The 16371-nt window shown below is 54.5% G+C and overlaps 90 pseudogenes; all 90 read left to right on the top strand.

Annotated features, from left to right (window-relative positions):
* Positions 1-55: 55 nt before the first annotated feature.
* On the top strand, positions 56-174 carry LOC144188216 (5S ribosomal RNA; annotated as a pseudogene).
* Positions 175-230: 56 nt separating this feature from the next.
* LOC144182300 (5S ribosomal RNA) lies at positions 231-349 on the top strand (annotated as a pseudogene).
* A 56-nt stretch (positions 350-405) lies between these two features.
* On the top strand, positions 406-524 carry LOC144189649 (5S ribosomal RNA; annotated as a pseudogene).
* Positions 525-580: 56 nt separating this feature from the next.
* Positions 581-699, top strand: LOC144188922 (5S ribosomal RNA; annotated as a pseudogene).
* Positions 700-755: 56 nt separating this feature from the next.
* On the top strand, positions 756-884 carry LOC144185674 (5S ribosomal RNA; annotated as a pseudogene).
* A 56-nt stretch (positions 885-940) lies between these two features.
* LOC144184328 (5S ribosomal RNA) lies at positions 941-1069 on the top strand (annotated as a pseudogene).
* A 56-nt stretch (positions 1070-1125) lies between these two features.
* LOC144190051 (5S ribosomal RNA) lies at positions 1126-1244 on the top strand (annotated as a pseudogene).
* Positions 1245-1300: 56 nt separating this feature from the next.
* LOC144188232 (5S ribosomal RNA) lies at positions 1301-1419 on the top strand (annotated as a pseudogene).
* A 56-nt stretch (positions 1420-1475) lies between these two features.
* LOC144186250 (5S ribosomal RNA) lies at positions 1476-1604 on the top strand (annotated as a pseudogene).
* Positions 1605-1660: 56 nt separating this feature from the next.
* LOC144185065 (5S ribosomal RNA) lies at positions 1661-1779 on the top strand (annotated as a pseudogene).
* A 56-nt stretch (positions 1780-1835) lies between these two features.
* Positions 1836-1954, top strand: LOC144188169 (5S ribosomal RNA; annotated as a pseudogene).
* A 56-nt stretch (positions 1955-2010) lies between these two features.
* On the top strand, positions 2011-2139 carry LOC144185299 (5S ribosomal RNA; annotated as a pseudogene).
* A 56-nt stretch (positions 2140-2195) lies between these two features.
* LOC144190645 (5S ribosomal RNA) lies at positions 2196-2314 on the top strand (annotated as a pseudogene).
* A 56-nt stretch (positions 2315-2370) lies between these two features.
* On the top strand, positions 2371-2489 carry LOC144191680 (5S ribosomal RNA; annotated as a pseudogene).
* Positions 2490-2545: 56 nt separating this feature from the next.
* On the top strand, positions 2546-2664 carry LOC144182826 (5S ribosomal RNA; annotated as a pseudogene).
* Positions 2665-2720: 56 nt separating this feature from the next.
* LOC144186466 (5S ribosomal RNA) lies at positions 2721-2849 on the top strand (annotated as a pseudogene).
* Positions 2850-2905: 56 nt separating this feature from the next.
* Positions 2906-3024, top strand: LOC144185181 (5S ribosomal RNA; annotated as a pseudogene).
* Positions 3025-3080: 56 nt separating this feature from the next.
* On the top strand, positions 3081-3199 carry LOC144189013 (5S ribosomal RNA; annotated as a pseudogene).
* Positions 3200-3255: 56 nt separating this feature from the next.
* On the top strand, positions 3256-3374 carry LOC144191946 (5S ribosomal RNA; annotated as a pseudogene).
* A 221-nt stretch (positions 3375-3595) lies between these two features.
* On the top strand, positions 3596-3714 carry LOC144183688 (5S ribosomal RNA; annotated as a pseudogene).
* A 56-nt stretch (positions 3715-3770) lies between these two features.
* Positions 3771-3889, top strand: LOC144183179 (5S ribosomal RNA; annotated as a pseudogene).
* A 56-nt stretch (positions 3890-3945) lies between these two features.
* Positions 3946-4065, top strand: LOC144191330 (5S ribosomal RNA; annotated as a pseudogene).
* Positions 4066-4121: 56 nt separating this feature from the next.
* On the top strand, positions 4122-4250 carry LOC144187243 (5S ribosomal RNA; annotated as a pseudogene).
* Positions 4251-4306: 56 nt separating this feature from the next.
* On the top strand, positions 4307-4435 carry LOC144184028 (5S ribosomal RNA; annotated as a pseudogene).
* Positions 4436-4491: 56 nt separating this feature from the next.
* LOC144187729 (5S ribosomal RNA) lies at positions 4492-4610 on the top strand (annotated as a pseudogene).
* A 56-nt stretch (positions 4611-4666) lies between these two features.
* On the top strand, positions 4667-4785 carry LOC144185075 (5S ribosomal RNA; annotated as a pseudogene).
* Positions 4786-4841: 56 nt separating this feature from the next.
* On the top strand, positions 4842-4970 carry LOC144182794 (5S ribosomal RNA; annotated as a pseudogene).
* Positions 4971-5026: 56 nt separating this feature from the next.
* Positions 5027-5145, top strand: LOC144191667 (5S ribosomal RNA; annotated as a pseudogene).
* Positions 5146-5201: 56 nt separating this feature from the next.
* LOC144183325 (5S ribosomal RNA) lies at positions 5202-5320 on the top strand (annotated as a pseudogene).
* Positions 5321-5376: 56 nt separating this feature from the next.
* Positions 5377-5495, top strand: LOC144191253 (5S ribosomal RNA; annotated as a pseudogene).
* A 56-nt stretch (positions 5496-5551) lies between these two features.
* Positions 5552-5670, top strand: LOC144189653 (5S ribosomal RNA; annotated as a pseudogene).
* A 56-nt stretch (positions 5671-5726) lies between these two features.
* On the top strand, positions 5727-5855 carry LOC144183974 (5S ribosomal RNA; annotated as a pseudogene).
* A 56-nt stretch (positions 5856-5911) lies between these two features.
* Positions 5912-6030, top strand: LOC144182869 (5S ribosomal RNA; annotated as a pseudogene).
* Positions 6031-6086: 56 nt separating this feature from the next.
* Positions 6087-6205, top strand: LOC144191885 (5S ribosomal RNA; annotated as a pseudogene).
* Positions 6206-6261: 56 nt separating this feature from the next.
* On the top strand, positions 6262-6380 carry LOC144190572 (5S ribosomal RNA; annotated as a pseudogene).
* A 56-nt stretch (positions 6381-6436) lies between these two features.
* LOC144184412 (5S ribosomal RNA) lies at positions 6437-6555 on the top strand (annotated as a pseudogene).
* A 56-nt stretch (positions 6556-6611) lies between these two features.
* On the top strand, positions 6612-6730 carry LOC144188215 (5S ribosomal RNA; annotated as a pseudogene).
* A 56-nt stretch (positions 6731-6786) lies between these two features.
* Positions 6787-6905, top strand: LOC144182287 (5S ribosomal RNA; annotated as a pseudogene).
* A 56-nt stretch (positions 6906-6961) lies between these two features.
* LOC144189648 (5S ribosomal RNA) lies at positions 6962-7080 on the top strand (annotated as a pseudogene).
* A 56-nt stretch (positions 7081-7136) lies between these two features.
* LOC144189652 (5S ribosomal RNA) lies at positions 7137-7255 on the top strand (annotated as a pseudogene).
* A 56-nt stretch (positions 7256-7311) lies between these two features.
* Positions 7312-7440, top strand: LOC144185673 (5S ribosomal RNA; annotated as a pseudogene).
* Positions 7441-7496: 56 nt separating this feature from the next.
* Positions 7497-7625, top strand: LOC144184327 (5S ribosomal RNA; annotated as a pseudogene).
* Positions 7626-7681: 56 nt separating this feature from the next.
* On the top strand, positions 7682-7800 carry LOC144190049 (5S ribosomal RNA; annotated as a pseudogene).
* A 56-nt stretch (positions 7801-7856) lies between these two features.
* Positions 7857-7975, top strand: LOC144188231 (5S ribosomal RNA; annotated as a pseudogene).
* A 56-nt stretch (positions 7976-8031) lies between these two features.
* LOC144186249 (5S ribosomal RNA) lies at positions 8032-8160 on the top strand (annotated as a pseudogene).
* Positions 8161-8216: 56 nt separating this feature from the next.
* Positions 8217-8335, top strand: LOC144185064 (5S ribosomal RNA; annotated as a pseudogene).
* A 56-nt stretch (positions 8336-8391) lies between these two features.
* Positions 8392-8510, top strand: LOC144188168 (5S ribosomal RNA; annotated as a pseudogene).
* Positions 8511-8566: 56 nt separating this feature from the next.
* Positions 8567-8695, top strand: LOC144184990 (5S ribosomal RNA; annotated as a pseudogene).
* Positions 8696-8751: 56 nt separating this feature from the next.
* On the top strand, positions 8752-8870 carry LOC144182093 (5S ribosomal RNA; annotated as a pseudogene).
* Positions 8871-8926: 56 nt separating this feature from the next.
* LOC144191655 (5S ribosomal RNA) lies at positions 8927-9045 on the top strand (annotated as a pseudogene).
* A 56-nt stretch (positions 9046-9101) lies between these two features.
* LOC144182813 (5S ribosomal RNA) lies at positions 9102-9220 on the top strand (annotated as a pseudogene).
* A 56-nt stretch (positions 9221-9276) lies between these two features.
* On the top strand, positions 9277-9405 carry LOC144186465 (5S ribosomal RNA; annotated as a pseudogene).
* A 56-nt stretch (positions 9406-9461) lies between these two features.
* LOC144185180 (5S ribosomal RNA) lies at positions 9462-9580 on the top strand (annotated as a pseudogene).
* Positions 9581-9636: 56 nt separating this feature from the next.
* Positions 9637-9755, top strand: LOC144187019 (5S ribosomal RNA; annotated as a pseudogene).
* Positions 9756-9811: 56 nt separating this feature from the next.
* On the top strand, positions 9812-9940 carry LOC144184473 (5S ribosomal RNA; annotated as a pseudogene).
* A 56-nt stretch (positions 9941-9996) lies between these two features.
* On the top strand, positions 9997-10125 carry LOC144186091 (5S ribosomal RNA; annotated as a pseudogene).
* Positions 10126-10181: 56 nt separating this feature from the next.
* On the top strand, positions 10182-10300 carry LOC144191354 (5S ribosomal RNA; annotated as a pseudogene).
* A 56-nt stretch (positions 10301-10356) lies between these two features.
* LOC144191498 (5S ribosomal RNA) lies at positions 10357-10475 on the top strand (annotated as a pseudogene).
* Positions 10476-10531: 56 nt separating this feature from the next.
* LOC144182440 (5S ribosomal RNA) lies at positions 10532-10650 on the top strand (annotated as a pseudogene).
* A 56-nt stretch (positions 10651-10706) lies between these two features.
* On the top strand, positions 10707-10825 carry LOC144189124 (5S ribosomal RNA; annotated as a pseudogene).
* A 56-nt stretch (positions 10826-10881) lies between these two features.
* On the top strand, positions 10882-11000 carry LOC144182560 (5S ribosomal RNA; annotated as a pseudogene).
* A 56-nt stretch (positions 11001-11056) lies between these two features.
* Positions 11057-11175, top strand: LOC144185035 (5S ribosomal RNA; annotated as a pseudogene).
* Positions 11176-11231: 56 nt separating this feature from the next.
* On the top strand, positions 11232-11350 carry LOC144189542 (5S ribosomal RNA; annotated as a pseudogene).
* Positions 11351-11406: 56 nt separating this feature from the next.
* Positions 11407-11525, top strand: LOC144186815 (5S ribosomal RNA; annotated as a pseudogene).
* A 56-nt stretch (positions 11526-11581) lies between these two features.
* Positions 11582-11700, top strand: LOC144182581 (5S ribosomal RNA; annotated as a pseudogene).
* A 56-nt stretch (positions 11701-11756) lies between these two features.
* On the top strand, positions 11757-11875 carry LOC144188214 (5S ribosomal RNA; annotated as a pseudogene).
* A 56-nt stretch (positions 11876-11931) lies between these two features.
* LOC144191741 (5S ribosomal RNA) lies at positions 11932-12050 on the top strand (annotated as a pseudogene).
* Positions 12051-12106: 56 nt separating this feature from the next.
* LOC144184616 (5S ribosomal RNA) lies at positions 12107-12225 on the top strand (annotated as a pseudogene).
* Positions 12226-12281: 56 nt separating this feature from the next.
* LOC144186472 (5S ribosomal RNA) lies at positions 12282-12400 on the top strand (annotated as a pseudogene).
* A 56-nt stretch (positions 12401-12456) lies between these two features.
* On the top strand, positions 12457-12575 carry LOC144189903 (5S ribosomal RNA; annotated as a pseudogene).
* Positions 12576-12631: 56 nt separating this feature from the next.
* LOC144184477 (5S ribosomal RNA) lies at positions 12632-12750 on the top strand (annotated as a pseudogene).
* Positions 12751-12806: 56 nt separating this feature from the next.
* Positions 12807-12925, top strand: LOC144183670 (5S ribosomal RNA; annotated as a pseudogene).
* Positions 12926-12981: 56 nt separating this feature from the next.
* Positions 12982-13100, top strand: LOC144182532 (5S ribosomal RNA; annotated as a pseudogene).
* Positions 13101-13156: 56 nt separating this feature from the next.
* On the top strand, positions 13157-13275 carry LOC144183342 (5S ribosomal RNA; annotated as a pseudogene).
* Positions 13276-13331: 56 nt separating this feature from the next.
* Positions 13332-13450, top strand: LOC144183090 (5S ribosomal RNA; annotated as a pseudogene).
* A 56-nt stretch (positions 13451-13506) lies between these two features.
* Positions 13507-13625, top strand: LOC144187728 (5S ribosomal RNA; annotated as a pseudogene).
* Positions 13626-13681: 56 nt separating this feature from the next.
* Positions 13682-13800, top strand: LOC144191606 (5S ribosomal RNA; annotated as a pseudogene).
* Positions 13801-13856: 56 nt separating this feature from the next.
* LOC144182379 (5S ribosomal RNA) lies at positions 13857-13975 on the top strand (annotated as a pseudogene).
* A 56-nt stretch (positions 13976-14031) lies between these two features.
* LOC144186814 (5S ribosomal RNA) lies at positions 14032-14150 on the top strand (annotated as a pseudogene).
* Positions 14151-14206: 56 nt separating this feature from the next.
* On the top strand, positions 14207-14325 carry LOC144182570 (5S ribosomal RNA; annotated as a pseudogene).
* A 56-nt stretch (positions 14326-14381) lies between these two features.
* On the top strand, positions 14382-14500 carry LOC144188213 (5S ribosomal RNA; annotated as a pseudogene).
* Positions 14501-14556: 56 nt separating this feature from the next.
* On the top strand, positions 14557-14675 carry LOC144189161 (5S ribosomal RNA; annotated as a pseudogene).
* A 56-nt stretch (positions 14676-14731) lies between these two features.
* On the top strand, positions 14732-14850 carry LOC144189902 (5S ribosomal RNA; annotated as a pseudogene).
* Positions 14851-14906: 56 nt separating this feature from the next.
* Positions 14907-15025, top strand: LOC144186012 (5S ribosomal RNA; annotated as a pseudogene).
* A 56-nt stretch (positions 15026-15081) lies between these two features.
* On the top strand, positions 15082-15200 carry LOC144183669 (5S ribosomal RNA; annotated as a pseudogene).
* A 56-nt stretch (positions 15201-15256) lies between these two features.
* Positions 15257-15375, top strand: LOC144183668 (5S ribosomal RNA; annotated as a pseudogene).
* A 56-nt stretch (positions 15376-15431) lies between these two features.
* On the top strand, positions 15432-15560 carry LOC144186855 (5S ribosomal RNA; annotated as a pseudogene).
* A 56-nt stretch (positions 15561-15616) lies between these two features.
* Positions 15617-15745, top strand: LOC144186575 (5S ribosomal RNA; annotated as a pseudogene).
* A 241-nt stretch (positions 15746-15986) lies between these two features.
* On the top strand, positions 15987-16115 carry LOC144185017 (5S ribosomal RNA; annotated as a pseudogene).
* Positions 16116-16171: 56 nt separating this feature from the next.
* On the top strand, positions 16172-16290 carry LOC144188919 (5S ribosomal RNA; annotated as a pseudogene).
* Positions 16291-16371: the final 81 nt, after the last annotated feature.

Raw genomic sequence — 16371 nt, 5'->3', positions numbered from 1 at the left:
CATACCCCGCATCTTTTTCGACATTTTATGGGTGTCCATCTGCAAAAGCAGTACCGCTCACGGCCATACCACCCCGAAAAGGCCCGATCTCGTCCGATCTCGGAAGCCAAGCATGGTTCGGCCTGGTTAGTACCTGATTGGGAGACCGCTTGGGAATACCAGGTGCTGTGAGCATCATACCCCGCATCTTTTTCGACATTTCATGGGTGTCCATCTGCAAGTGCAGTACCGCTCACGGCCATACCACCCTGAAAAGGCCCGATCTCGTTCGATCTCGGAAGCCAAGCATGGTACGGCCTGGTTAGTACCTGATTGGGAGACCGCTTGGGAATACCAGGTGCCGTGAGCATCATACCCCGCATCTTTTTCGACATTTCATGGGTGTCCATCTGCAAGAACAGTACCGCTCACGGCCATACCACCCTGAAAAGGCCCGATCTCGTCCGATCTCAGAAGCCAAGCATGGTCCGGCCTGGTTAGTACCTGATTGGGAGACCGCTTGGGAATACCAGGTGCTGTGAGCATCATACCCCGCATCTTTTTCGACATTTCATGGGTGTCCATCTGCTAGTGCAGTACCGCTCACGGCCATACCACCCTGAAAAGGCCCGATCTCGTCCGATCTCGGCAGCCAAGCATGGTTCGGCCTGTTTAGTACCTGATTGGGAGACCGCTTGGGAATACCAGGTGCTGTGAGCATCATACCCCGCATCTTTTTCGACATTTCATGGGTGTCCATCTGCTAGTGCAGTACCGCTCACGGCCATACCACCCTGAAAAGGCCCGATCTCGTCCGATCTCGTCCGATCTCGGCAGCCAAGCATCGTTCGGCCTGGTTAGTACCTGATTGGGAGACCGCTTGGGAATACCAGGTGCTGTGAGCATCATACCCTGCAACTTTTTCGACATTTCATGGGTGTCCATCTGCAAGAGCAGTACCGCTCACAGCCATACCACCCTGATAAGGCCCGATCTCGCCCGATCTCGTCCGATCTCGGCAGCCAAGCATGGTTCGGCCTGGTTAGTACCTGATTGGGAAACCGCTTGGGAATACCAGGTGCTGTGAGCATCATACCCCGCATCTTTTTCGACATTTCATGGGTGTCCATCTGCAAGGAGAGTACCGCTCATGGCCATACCACCCTGAAAAGGCCCGATCTCGTCCGATCTCAGAAGCCAAGCATGGTTCGGCCTGGTTAGTACCTGATTGGGAGACCGCTTGGGAATACCAGGTGCTGTGAGCATCATACCCCGCATCTTTTTCGACATTTCATGGGTGTCCATCTGCAAGAGCAGTACCGCTCACGGCCATACCACCCTGAAAAGGCCCGATCTCGTCCGATCTCGGAAGCCAAGCATGGTTCGGTCTGGTTAGTACCTGATTGGGAGACCGCTTGGGAATACCAGGTGCTGTGAGCATCATACCCCGCATCTTTTTCGACATTTCATGGGTGTCCATCTGCAAGAGCAGTACCGCTCACGGCCATACCACCCTGATAAGGCCCGATCTCGCCCGATCTCGTCCGATCTCGGAAGCCGAGCATGGTTCGGCCTGTTTAGTACCTGATTGGGGGACCGCTTGGGAATACCAGGTGCTGTGAGCATCATACCCCGCATCTTTTTCGACATTTCATGGGTGTCCATCTGCAAGAGCAGTACCGCTCATGGCCATACCACCCTGAAAAGGCCAAATCTCATCCGATCTCGGAAGCCAAGCATGTTTCGGCCTGGTTAGTACCTGATTGGGAGACCGCTTGGGAATACCAGGTGCTGTGAGCATCTTGCCCCGCATCTTTTTCGACATTTCATGGGTGTCCATCTGCTAGTGCAGTACCGCTCACGGCCATACCACCCTGAAAAGGCCCGATCTCGTCTGATCTCGGAAGCCAAGCATGGTTCGGCCTGTTTAGTACCTGATTGGGAGACCGCTTGGGAATACCAGGTGCTGTGAGCATCATACCCTGCATCTTTTTCGACATTTCATGGGTGTCCATCTGCAAGAGCAGTACCGCTCACTGCCATACCACCCTGAAAAGGCCCGATCTCGTCCGAACTCGTCCGATCTCGGCAGCCAAGCATGGTTCGGCCTGGTTAGTACCTGATTGGGAGACCGCTTGGGAATACCAGGTGCTGTGAGCATCATACCCCGCATCTTTTTCGACATTTCATGGGTGTCCATCTGCTAGTACAGTACCGCTCACGGCCATACCACCCTGAAAAGGCCCGATCTCGTTCGATCTCGGAAGCCAAGCATGGTTCGGCCTGGTCAGTACCTGATTAGGAGACCGCTTGGGAATACCAGGTGCTGTGAGCATCATACCCCGCATCTTTTTCGACATTTCATGGGTGTCCATCTGCTAGGGCAGTACCGCTCACGGCCATACCACCCTGAAAAGGCCCGATCTCGTCCGATCTCGGAAGCCAAGCATGGTTCGGCCTGGTTAGTACCTGATTGGGAGACCGCTTGGGAATACCAGGTGCTGTGAGCATCATACCCCGCATCTTTTTCGACATTTCATGGGTGTCCATCTGCAGGAGCAGTACCGCTCACGGCCATACCACCCTGAAAAGGCCCGATCTCGTCCGATCTCGGAAGCCAAGCATGGTCCGGCCTGGTTAGTACCTGATTGGGAGACCGCTTGGGAATACCAGGTGCTGTGAGCATCATACCCCGCATCTTTTTCGACATTTCATGGGTGTCCATCTGCAAGAGCAGTACCGCTAACGGCCATACCACCCTGATAAGGCCCGATCTCGCCCGCTCTCGTCCGATCTCGGCAGCCAAGCATGGTTCGGCCTGGTTAGTACCTGATTGGGAGACCGCTTGGGAATACCAGGTGCTGTGAGCATCATACCCCGCATCTTTTTCGACATTTCATGGGTGTCCATCTGCTAGTACAGTACCGCTCACGGCCATACCACCCTGAAAAGGCCCGATCTCGTCCGATCTCGGAAGCCAAGTATGGTCCGGCCTGGTCAGTACCTGATTGGGAGACCGCTTGCGAATACCAGGTCCTGTGAGCATCATACCCCGCATCTTTTTCGACATTTCATGGGTGTCCATCTGCAAGAGCAGTACCGCTCACGGCCATACCACCCTGAAAAGGCCCGATCTCGTCCGATCTCGGAAGCCAAGCATGGTTCGGCCTGGTTAGTACCTGATTGGGAGACCGCTTGGGAATACCAGGTGCAGTGAGCATCATACCCCGCATCTTTTTCGACATTTCATGGGTGTCCATCTGCAGGAGCAGTACCGCTCACGGCCATACCACCCTGAAAAGGCCCGTTCTCGTCCGATCTCGGAAGCCAAGCATGGTTTGGCCTGTTTAGTACCTGATTGGGACACCGCTTGGGAATACCAGGTGCTGTGAGCATCATACCCCGCATCTTTTTCGACATTTCATGGGTGTCCATCTGCAAAAGCAGTACCGCTCAAGGCCATACCACCCTGAAAAGGCCCGATCTCGGAAGCCAAGCATGGTCCGGCCTGGTTAGTACCTGATTGGGAGACTGCTTGGGAATACCAGGTTCTGTGAGCATCATACCCTGCATCTTTTTCGACATTTCATTGGTGTCCATCTGCTAGTGCAGTACCGCTCACGGCCATACCACCCTGAAAAGGCCCGATCTCGTCCGATCTCGGCAGCCAAGCATCGTTCGGCCTGTTTAGTACCTGATTGGGAGACCGCTTCGGAATACCAGGTGCTGTGAGCATCATACCCCGCATCTTTTTCGACATTTCATGGGTGTCCATCTGCTAGTGCAGTACCGCTCACGGCCATACCACCCTGAAAAGGCCCGATCTTGTCCGATCTCGGCAGCCAAGCATGGTTCGGCCTGTTTAGTACCTGATTGGGAGACCGCTTCGGAATACCAGGTGCTGTGAGCATCATACCCCGCATCTTTTTCGACATTTCATGGGTGTCCATCTGCTAGTGCAGTACCGCTCACGGCCATACCACCCTGATAAGGCCCGATCTCGTCCGATCTCGGAAGCCAAGCATGGTTTGGGCCTGTTTAGTACCTGATTGGGAGACCGCTTGGGAATACCAGGTTCTGTGAGCATCATACCCCGCATCTTTTTCGACATTTCATGGGTGTCCATCTGCTAGTGCAGTACCGCTCACGGCCATACCACCCTGAAAAGGCCCGATCTCGTCCGATCTCGTCCGATCTCGGCAGCCAAGCATCGTTCGGACTGGTTAGTACCTGATTGGGAGACCGCTTGGGAATACCAGGTGCTGTGAGCATCATACCCTGCATCTTTTTCGACATTTCATGGGTGTCCATCTGCAAGAGCAGTACCGCTCACGGCCATATCACCCTGAAAAGGCCCGATCTCGCCCGATCTCGTCCGATCTCGGCAGCCAAGCATGGTACGGCCTGGTTAGTACCTGATTGGGAGACCGCTTGGGAATACCAGGTGCTGTGAGCATCATACCCCGCATCTTTTTCGACATTTCATGGGTGTCCATCTGCAAGAGCAGTACCGCTCACGGCCATACCACCCTGAAAAGGCCCGATCTCGTCCGATCTCGGAAGCCAAGCATGGTTCGGCCTGTTTAGTACCTGATTGGGAGACCGCTTGGGAATACCAGGTGCTGTGAGCATCATACCCCGCATCTTTTTCGACATTTCATGGGTGTCCATCTGCAAGAGCAGTACCGCTCAAGGCCATACCACCCTGAAAAGGCCCGATCTCGTCCAAACTCGGAAGCCAAGCATGGTTCGGCCTGGTTAGTACCTGATTGGGAGACCGCTTGGGAATACCAGGTCCTGTGAGCATCATACCCCGCATCTTTTTCGACATTTCATGGGTGTCCATCTGCAAGAGCAGTACCGCTCACGGCCATACCACCCTGAAAAGGCCCGATCTCGTCCGATCTCGTCCGATCTCGGAAGCCAAGCATGGTTCGGCCTGTTTAGTACCTGAATGGGAGACCGCTTGGGAATACCAGGTGCTGTGAGCGTCATACCCCGCATCTTTTTCGACATTTCATGGGTGTCCATCTGCATGCGCAGTACCGCTCACGGCCATACCACCCTGAAAAGGCCCGATCTCGTCCGATCTCGGAAGCCAAGCATGGTTCGGCCTGGTTAGTACCTGATTGGGAGACCGCTTGGGAATACCAGGTGCTGTGAGCATCATACCCCGCATCTTTTTCGACATTTCATGGGTGTCCATCTGCAAGAGCAGTACCGCTCACGGCCATACCACCCTGATAAGGCCTGATCTCGTCCGATCTCGGCAGCCAAGCATGATTCGGCCAGGTTAGTACCTGAATGGGAGACCGCTTGGGAATACCAGGTGCAGTGAGCATCATACCCCGCATCTTTTTCGACATTTCATGGGTGTCCATCTGCAAGAGCAGTACCGCTCACGGCCATACCACCCTGAAAAGGCCCGATCTCGTCCGATCTCGGAAGCCAAGCATCGTTCGGCCTGGTTAGTATCTGATTGGGAGACCGCTTGGGAATACCAGGTGCTGTGAGCATCATACCCCGCATCTTTTTCGACATTTCATGGGTGTCCATCTGCAAGAGCAGTACCGCTTACGGCCATACCACCCTGAAAAGGCCCGATCTCGTCCGATCTCGGCAGCCAAGCATGGTTCGGCCTGTTTAGTACCTGATTGGGAGACCGCTTGGGAATACCAGGTGCTGTGAGCATCATACCCCGCATCTTTTTCGACATTTCATGGGTGTCCATCTGCAAAAGCAGTACAGCTCACGGCCATACCACCCTGAAAAGGCCCGATCTCGCCCGATCTCGTCCGATCTCGGCAGCCAAGCATGGTTCGGCCTGGTTAGTACCTGATTGGGAGATCGCTTGGGAATACCAGGTGCTGTGAGCATCATACCCCGCATCTTTTTCGACATTTCATGGGTGTCCATCTGCAGGAGCAGTACTGCTCACGGCCATACCACCCTGAAAAGGCCCGATCTTGTCTAATCTCGGAAGCCAAGCATGGTTCGGCCTGGTTAGTACCTGATTGGGAGACCGTTTGGGAATACCAGGTGCTGTGAGCATCATACCCCGCATCTTTTTCGACATTTCATGGGTGTCCATCTGCAAGAGCAGTACCGCTCACGGCCATACCACCCTGAAAAGGCCCGATCTTGTCCGATCTTGGCAGCCAAGCATGGTTTGGCCTGGTTAGTACCTGATTGGGAGACCGCTTGGGAATACCAGGTGCTGTGAGCGTCATGCCCCGCATCTTTTTCGACATTTCATGGGTGTCCATCTGCAGGAGCAGTACCGCTCACGGCCATACCACCCTGAAAAGGCCCGATCTCGTCCGATCTCGAAAGCCAAGCATAGTTCGGCCTGGTTAGTACCTGATTGGGAGACCGCTTGGGAATACCAGGTGCTGTGAGCATCATACCCCGCATCTTTTTCGACATTTCATGGGTGTCCATCTGCAAGAGCAGTACCGCTCACGGCCATACCACCCTGAAAAGGCCCGATATCCTCCGATCTCGGAAGCCAAGCATGGTTCGGCCTGTTTAGTACCTGATTGGGAGACCGCTTGGGAATACCAGGTGCTGTGAGTATCATACCCCGCATCTTTTTCGACATTTTATGGGTGTCCATCTGCAAAAGCAGTACCGCTCACGGCCATACCACCCCGAAAAGGCCCGATCTCGTCCGATCTCGGAAGCCAAGCATGGTTCGGCCTGGTTAGTACCTGATTGGGAGACCGCTTGGGAATACCAGGTGCTGTGAGCATCATACCCCGCATCTTTTTCGACATTTCATGGGTGTCCATCTGCAAGTGCAGTACCGCTCACGGCCATACCACCCTGAAAAGGCCCGATCTCGTTCGATCTCGGAAGCCAAGCATGGTACGGCCTGGTTAGTACCTGATTGGGAGACCGCTTGGGAATACCAGGTGCCGTGAGCATCATACCCCGCATCTTTTTCGACATTTCATGGGTGTCCATCTGCAAGAACAGTACCGCTCACGGCCATACCACCCTGAAAAGGCCCGATCTCGTCCGATCTCAGAAGCCAAGCATGGTCCGGCCTGGTTAGTACCTGATTGGGAGACCGCTTGGGAATACCAGGTGCTGTGAGCATCATACCCCGCATCTTTTTCGACATTTCATGGGTGTCCATCTGCTAGTGCAGTACCGCTTACGGCCATACCACCCTGAAAAGGCCCGATCTCGTCCGATCTCGGCAGCCAAGCATGGTTCGGCCTGTTTAGTACCTGATTGGGAGACCGCTTGGGAATACCAGGTGCTGTGAGCATCATACCCCGCATCTTTTTCGACATTTCATGGGTGTCCATCTGCTAGTGCAGTACCGCTCACGGCCATACCACCCTGAAAAGGCCCGATCTCGTCCGATCTCGTCCGATCTCGGCAGCCAAGCATCGTTCGGCCTGGTTAGTACCTGATTGGGAGACCGCTTGGGAATACCAGGTGCTGTGAGCATCATACCCTGCAACTTTTTCGACATTTCATGGGTGTCCATCTGCAAGAGCAGTACCGCTCACAGCCATACCACCCTGATAAGGCCCGATCTCGCCCGATCTCGTCCGATCTCGGCAGCCAAGCATGGTTCGGCCTGGTTAGTACCTGATTGGGAAACCGCTTGGGAATACCAGGTGCTGTGAGCATCATACCCCGCATCTTTTTCGACATTTCATGGGTGTCCATCTGCAAGGAGAGTACCGCTCATGGCCATACCACCCTGAAAAGGCCCGATCTCGTCCGATCTCAGAAGCCAAGCATGGTTCGGCCTGGTTAGTACCTGATTGGGAGACCGCTTGGGAATACCAGGTGCTGTGAGCATCATACCCCGCATCTTTTTCGACATTTCATGGGTGTCCATCTGCAAGAGCAGTACCGCTCACGGCCATACCACCCTGAAAAGGCCCGATCTCGTCCGATCTCGGAAGCCAAGCATGGTTCGGTCTGGTTAGTACCTGATTGGGAGACCGCTTGGGAATACCAGGTGCTGTGAGCATCATACCCCGCATCTTTTTCGACATTTCATGGGTGTCCATCTGCAAGAGCAGTACCGCTCACGGCCATACCACCCTGATAAGGCCCGATCTCGCCCGATCTCGTCCGATCTCGGAAGCCGAGCATGGTTCGGCCTGTTTAGTACCTGATTGGGGGACCGCTTGGGAATACCAGGTGCTGTGAGCATCATACCCCGCATCTTTTTCGACATTTCATGGGTGTCCATCTGCAAGAGCAGTACCGCTCATGGCCATACCACCCTGAAAAGGCCAAATCTCATCCGATCTCGGAAGCCAAGCATGTTTCGGCCTGGTTAGTACCTGATTGGGAGACCGCTTGGGAATACCAGGTGCTGTGAGCATCTTGCCCCGCATCTTTTTCGACATTTCATGGGTGTCCATCTGCTAGTGCAATACCGCTCACGGCCATACCACCCTGAAAAGGCCCGATCTCGTCTGATCTCGGAAGCCAAGCATGGTTCGGCCTGTTTAGTACCTGATTGGGAGACCGCTTGGGAATACCAGGTGCTGTGAGCATCATACCCTGCATCTTTTTCGACATTTCATGGGTGTCCATCTGCAAGAGCAGTACCGCTCACTGCCATACCACCCTGAAAAGGCCCGATCTCGTCCGATCTCGTCCGATCTCGGCAGCCAAGCATGGTTCGGCCTGGTTAGTACCTGATTGGGAGACCGCTTGGGAATACCAGGTGCTGTGAGCATCATACCCCGCATCTTTTTCGACATTTCATGGGTGTCCATCTGCTAGTACAGTACCGCTCACGGCCATACCACCCTGAAAAGGCCCGATCTCGTTCGATCTCGGAAGCCAAGCATGGTTCGGCCTGGTCAGTACCTGATTAGGAGACCGGTTGGGAATACCAGGTGCTGTGAGCATCATACCCCGCATCTTTTTCGACATTTCATGGGTGTCCATCTGCTAGGGCAGTACCGCTCACGGCCATACCACCCTGAAAAGGCCCGATCTCGTCCGATCTCGGAAGCCAAGCATGGTTCGGCCTGGTTAGTACCTGATTGGGAGACCGCTTGGGAATACCAGGTGCTGTGAGCATCATACCCCGCATCTTTTTCGACATTTCATGGGTGTCCATCTGCAGGAGCAGTACCGCTCACGGCCATACCACCCTGAAAAGGCCCGATCTCGTCCGATCTCGGAAGCCAAGCATGGTCCGGCCTGGTTAGTACCTGATTGGGAGACCGCTTGGGAATACCAGGTGCTGTGAGCATCATACCCCGCATCTTTTTCGACATTTCATGGGTGTCCATCTGCAAGAGCAGTACCGCTAACGGCCATACCACCCTGATAAGGCCCGATCTCGCCCGCTCTCGTCCGATCTCGGCAGCCAAGCATGGTTCGGCCTGGTTAGTACCTGATTGGGAGACCGCTTGGGAATACCAGGTGCTGTGAGCATCATACCCCGCATCTTTTTCGACATTTCATGGGTGTCCATCTGCTAGTACAGTACCGCTCACGGCCATACCACCCTGAAAAGGCCCGATCTCGTCCGATCTCGGAAGCCAAGTATGGTCCGGCCTGGTCAGTACCTGATTGGGAGACCGCTTGCGAATACCAGGTCCTGTGAGCATCATACCCCGCATCTTTTTCGACATTTCATGGGTGTCCATCTGCAAGAGCAGTACCGCTCACGGCCATACCACCCTGAAAAGGCCCGATCTCGTCCGATCTCGGCAGCCAAGCATGGTTCGGCCTGGTTAGTACCTGATTGGGAGACCGCTTGGGAATACCAGGTGCTGTGAGCATCATATCCTGCATCTTTTTCGACATTTCATGGGTGTCCATCTGCAAGAGCAGTACCGCTCACGGCCATACCACCCTGATAAGGCCCGATCTCGTCCGATCTCGTCTGATCTCGGCAGCCAAGCATGGTTCGGCCTGGTTAGTACCTGATTGGGAGACCGCTTGGGAAATCCAGGTGCTGTGAGCATCATACACTGCATCTTTTTCGACATTTCATGGGTGTCCATCTGCAAGAGCAGTACCGCTCACGGCCATACCACCCTGATAAGGCCCGATCTCGTCCGATCTCGTCCGATCTCGGCAGCCAAGCATTGTTCGGCCTGGTTAGTACCTGATTGGGAGACCGCTTGGGAATACCAGGTGCTGTGAGCATCATACCCCGCATCTTTTTCGACATTTCATGGGTGTCCATCTGCTAGTGCAGTACCGCTCACGGCCATACCACCCCGAAAAGGCCCGATCTCGTCCGATCTCGGAAGCCAAGCATGGTTCGGCATGGTTAGTACCTGATTGGGAGACCGCTTGGGAATACCAGGTGCTGTGAGCATCATACCCCGCATCTTTTTCGACATTTCATGGGTGTCCATCTGCAAGAGCAGTACCGCTCACGGCTATACCACCCTGAAAAGGCCCGATCTCCTCCGATCTCGGAAGCCAAGCATTGTTCGGCCTGGTTAGTACCTGATTGGGAGACCGCTTGGGAATACCAGGTGCTGTGAGCATCATACCCAGCATCTTTTTCGACATTTCATGGGTGTCCATCTGCTGGTGCAGTACCGCTCACGGCCATACCACCCTGAAAAGGCCCGATCTCGTCTGATCTCGGAAGCCAAGCATGGTTCGGCCTGGTTAGTACCTGATTGGGAGACCGCTTGGGAATACCAGGTGCTGTGAGCATCATACCCCGCATCTTTTTCGACATTTCATGGGTGTCCATCTGCAAGAGCAGTACCGCTCACGGCCATACCACCCTGAAAAGGCCCGATCTCGTCCGATCTCGGAAGCCAAGCATGGTTCGGCCTGTTTAGTACCTGATTGGGAGACCGCTTGGGAATACCAGGTGCTGTGAGTATCATACCCCGCATCTTTTTCGACATTTCATGGGTGTCCATCTGCAAGAGCAGTACCGCTCACGGCCATACCACCCTGAAAAGGCCCGATCTCGCCCGATCTCGGAAGCCAAGCATTGTTCGGCCTGTTTAGTACCTGATTGGGAGACCGCTTGGGAATACCAGGTGCTGTGAGCATCATACCCCGCATCTTTTTCGACATTTCATGGGTGTCCATCTGCTAATGCAGTACTGCTCACGGCCATACCACCCTGAAAAGGCCCGATCTCGTCCTGTCTCGGCAGCCAAGCATGGTTCGGCCCGTTTAGTACCTGATTGGGAGACCGCTTGGGAATACCAGGTGCTGTGAGCATCATACCCAGCATCTTTTTCGACATTTCATGGGTGTCCATCTGCTGGTGCAGTACCGCTCACGGCCATACCACCCTGAAAAGGCCCGATCTCGTCTGATCTCGGAAGCCAAGCATGGTTCGGCCTGGTTAGTACCTGATTGGGAGACCGCTTGGGAATACCAAGTGCTGTGAGCATCATACCCCGCATCTTTTTCGACATTTCATGGGTGTCCATCTGCTAGTGCAGTACCGCTCACGGCCATACCACCCTGAAAAGGCCCGATCTCGTCCTGTCTCGGCAGCCAAGCATGGTTCGGCCCGTTTAGTACCTGATTGGGAGACCGCTTGGGAATACCAAGTGCTGTGAGCATCATACCCCGCATCTTTTTCGACATTTCATGGGTGTCCATCTGCAAGAGCAGTACCGCTTACGGCCATACCACCCTGAAAAGGCCCGATCTCGTCCGATCTCGGAAGCCAAGCATGGTTCGGCCTGGTTAGTACCTGATTGGGAGACCACTTGGGAATACCAGGTGCTGTGAGCATCATACCCCGCATCTTTTTCGACATTTCATGGGTGTCCATCTGCTAGTGCAGTACCGCTCACGGCCATACCACCCCGAAAAGGCCCGATCTCGTCCGATCTCGGAAGCCAAGCATGGTTCGGCCTGGTTAGTACCTGATTGGGAGACCGCTTGGGAATACCAGGTGCTGTGAGCATCATACCCCGCATCTTTTTCGACATTTCATGGGTGTCCATCTGCAAGAGCCGTACCGCTCACGGCCATACCACCCTGAAAAGGCCCGATCTCGTCCGATCTCGAAAGCCAAGCATGGTTCAGCCTGTTTAGTACCTGAATGGGAGACCGCTTGGGAATACCAGGTGCTGTGAGCATCATACCCCGCATCTTTTTCGACATTTCATGGGTGTCCATCTGCAAGAGCAGTACCGCTCACGGCCATACCACCCTGAAAAGGCCCGATCTCGTCCTGTCTCGGCAGCCAAGCATGGTTCGGCCCGTTTAGTACCTGATTGGGAGACCGCTTGGGAATACCAGGTGCTGTGAGCTTCATACCCCGCATCTTTTTCGACATTTCATGGGTGTCCATCTGCAAGACCAGTACCGCTCTCGGCCATACCACCCTGAAAAGGCCCGATCTCGTCCTGTCTCGGCAGCCAAGCATGGTTCGGCCCGTTTAGTACCTGATTGGGAGACCGCTTGGGAATACCAGGTGCTGTGAGCATCATACCCAGCATCTTTTTCGACATTTCATGGGTGTCCATCTGCTGGTGCAGTACCGCTCACGGCCATACCACCCTGAAAAGGCCCGATCTCGTCTGATCTCGGAAGCCAAGCATGGTTCGGCCTGGTTAGTACCTGATTGGGAGACCGCTTGGGAATACCAGATGCTGTGAGCATCATACCCCGCACCTTTTTCGACATTTCATGGGTGTCCATCTGCTAGTGCAGTACCGCTCCCGGCCGTACCACCCTGAAAAGGCCCAATCTCGTCCGATCTCGGAAGCCAAGCATGGTTCGGCCTGGTTAGTACCTGATTGGGAGACCCCTTGGGAATACCAGGTGCTGTGAGCATCATACCCCGCATCTTTTTCGACATTTCATGGGTGTCCATCTGCAGGCGCAGTACCACTCGCGGCCATACCACCCTGAAAAGGCCCGATCTCGTCCGATCTCAGAAGCCAAGCAAGGTTCGGCCTGGTTCGTACCTGATTGGGAGACCGCTTGGGAATACCAGGTGCTGTGAGCATCATACCCCGCATCTTTTTCGACATTTCATGGGTGTCCATCTGCTAGTGCAGTACCGCTCACGGCCATACCACCCTGAAAAGGCCCGATCTCGTCCGATCTTTGAAGCCAAGCATGGTTCGGCCTGTTTAGTACCTGATTGGGAGACCGCTTGGGAATACCAGGTGCTGTGAGCATCATACCCCGCATCTTTTTCGACATTTCATGGGTGTCCATCTGCATGAACAGTACCGCCCACGGCCATACCACCCTGAAAAGGCCCTATCTCGTCCGATCTTGGAAGCCAAGCATGGTTCGGCCTGTTTAGTACCTGATTGGGAGACCGCTTGGGAATACCAGGTGCTGTGAGCATCATACCCCGCATCTTTTTCGACATTTCATGGGTGTCCATCTGCAAGAGCAGTACCGCTCACGGCCATACCACCCTGAAAAGGCTCGATCTCGCCCGATCTCGGAAGCCAAGCATGGTTCGGCCTGGTTAGTACCTGATTGGGAGACCGCTTGGGAATACCAGGTCCTGTGAGCATCATACCCCGCATCTTTTTCGACATTTCATGGGTGTCCATCTGCTAGTGCAGTACCGCTCACGGCCATACCACCCTGAAAAGGCCCGATCTCGTCCGATCTCGGAAGCCAAGCATGGTTCGGCCTGTTTAGTACCTGATTGGGAGACCGCTTGGGAATACCAGGTGCTGTGAGCATCATACCCCGCATCTTTTTCGACATTTCATGGGTGTCCATCTGCAAGAGCAGTACTGCTTACGGCCATACCACCCTGAAAAGGACCGATCTCGTCCGATCTCGGAAGCCAAGCATGGCTCGGCCTGGTTAGTACCTGATTGGGAGACCGCTTGGGAATACCAGGTACCGTGAGCATCATACCCCGCATCTTTTTCGACATTTCATGGGTGTCCATCTGCAAGAGCAGTACCGCTCACGGCCATACCACCCTGAAAAGGCCCGATCTCGTCCGATCTCGGAAGCCAAGCATGGTTCGGCCTGGTTAGTACCTGATTGGGAGACGGCTTGGGAATACCAAGTGCTGTGAGCATCATACCCCGCATCTTTTTCGACATTTCATGGGTGTCCATCTGCTAGTGCAGTACCGCTCACGGCCATACCACCCTGAAAAGGCCCGATCTCGTCCTGTCTCGGCAGCCAAGCATGGTTCGGCCCGTTTAGTACCTGATTGGGAGACCGCTTGGGAATACCAAGTGCTGTGAGCATCATACCCCGCATCTTTTTCGACATTTCATGGGTGTCCATCTGCAAAAGCAGTACCGCTTACGGCCATACCACCCTGAAAAGGCCCGATCTCGTCCGATCTCGGAAGCCAAGCATGGTTCGGCCTGGTTAGTACCTGATTGGGAGACCACTTGGGAATACCAGGTGCTGTGAGCATCATACCCCGCATCTTTTTCGACATTTCATGGGTGTCCATCTGCTAGTGCAGTACCGCTCACGGCCATACCACCCCGAAAAGGCCCGATCTCGTCCGATCTCGGAAGCCAAGCATGGTTCGGCCTGGTTAGTACCTGATTGGGAGACCGCTTGGGAATACCAGGTGCTGTGAGCATCATACCCCGCATCTTTTTCGACATTTCATGGGTGTCCATCTGCAAGAGCAGTACCGCTCATGGCCATACCACCCTGAAAAGGCCCGATCTCCTCTGATCTCGGAAGCCAAGCATGGTTCGGCCTGGTTAGTACCTGATTGGGAGACCGCTTGGGAATACCAGGTGCTGTGAGCATCATACCCAGCATCTTTTTCGACATTTCATGGGTGTCCATCTGCTGGTGCAGTACCGCTCACGGCCATACCACCCTGAAAAGGCCCGATCTCGTCTGATCTCGGAAGCCAAGCATGGTTCGGCCTGGTTAGTACCTGATTGGGAGACCGCTTGGGAATACCAGATGCTGTGAGCATCATACCCTGCACCTTTTTCGACATTTCATGGGTGTCCATCTGCTAGTGCAGTACCGCCCCCGGCCATACCACCCTGAAAAGGCCCAATCTCGTCCGATCTCGGAAGCCAAGCATGGTTCGGCCTGGTTAGTACCTGATTGGGAGGCCCCTTGGGAATACCAGGTGCTGTGAGCATCATACCCCGCATCTTTTTCGACATTTCATGGGTGTCCATCTGCAGGCGCAGTACCACTCGCGGCCATACCACCCTGAAAAGGCCCGATCTCGTCCGATCTCAGAAGCCAAGCAAGGTTCGGCCTGGTTCGTACCTGATTGGGAGACCGCTTGGGAATACCAGGTGCTGTGAGCATCATACCCCGCATCTTTTTCGACATTTCATGGGTGTCCATCTGCAGGCGCAGTACCACTCGCGGCCATACCACCCTGAAAAGGCCCGATCTCGTCCGATCTCAGAAGCCAAGCAAGGTTCGGCCTGGTTCGTACCTGATTGGGAGACCGCTTGGGAATACCAGGTGCTGTGAGCATCATACCCCGCATATTTTTCGACATTTCATGGGTGTCCATCTGCTAGTACAGTACCACTCACGGCCATACCACCCTGAAAAGGCCCGATCTCGCCCGATCTCGTCCGATCTCGGCAGCCAAGCATGGTTCGGCCTGGTTAGAACCTGATTGGGAGACCGCTTGGGAATACCAGGTGCTGTGAGCATCATACCCCGCATCTTTTTCGACATTTCATGGGTGTCCATCTGCAAGAGCAGTACCGCTCACGGCCATACCACCCTGAAAAGGCCCGATCTCGCCCGATCTCGTCCGATCTCGGCAGCCAAGCATGGTTCGGCCTGGTTGGTACCTGATTGGGAGACTGGTTGGGAATACCAGGTGCTGTGAGCATCATACCCCGCACCTTTTTCGACATTTCATGGGTGTCCATCTGCAAGAGCAGTACCGCTCACGGCCATACCACCCTGATAAGGCCCGATCTCGCCCGATCTCGTCCGATCTCGGCAGCCAAGCAGAGTTCCGCCTGTTTAGTACCTGATTGGGAGACCGCTTGGGAATACCAGATGCTGTGAGCATCTTGCCCCGCATCTTTTTCGACATTTCATGGGTGTCCATCTGCAAAAGCAGTACCGCTCACGGCCATACCACCCTGAAAAGGCCCGATCTCGCCCGATCTCATCCGATCTCGGCAGCCAAGCATGGTTCGGCCTGGTTCGTACCTGATTGGTAGACCGCTTGGGAATACCAGGTGCTGTGAGCATCATGCCCCGCATCTTTTTCGACATTTCATGGGTGTCCATCTGCAAGAGCAGTACCGCTCACGGCCATACCACCCTGAAAAGGCCCGATCTCGTCCGATCTCGGCAGCCAAGCATGGTTCGGCCTGTTTAGTACCTGATTGGGAGACCGCTTGGGAATACCAGGTGCTGTGAGCATCATACCCCGCATCTTTTTCGACATTTCATGGGTGATCTATCTGAAATCCAGATCAAATTCTGGATTTCAGATAGATCAGT

The sequence above is a fragment of the Stigmatopora nigra genome, unplaced genomic scaffold (assembly GCF_051989575.1).
Source record: "Stigmatopora nigra isolate UIUO_SnigA unplaced genomic scaffold, RoL_Snig_1.1 HiC_scaffold_24, whole genome shotgun sequence".
Classification (NCBI taxonomy): domain Eukaryota; kingdom Metazoa; phylum Chordata; class Actinopteri; order Syngnathiformes; family Syngnathidae; genus Stigmatopora; species Stigmatopora nigra.
Note: the sequence above shows the minus strand (reverse complement) of the source record. Positions and strands in the feature narration are given on the sequence as shown.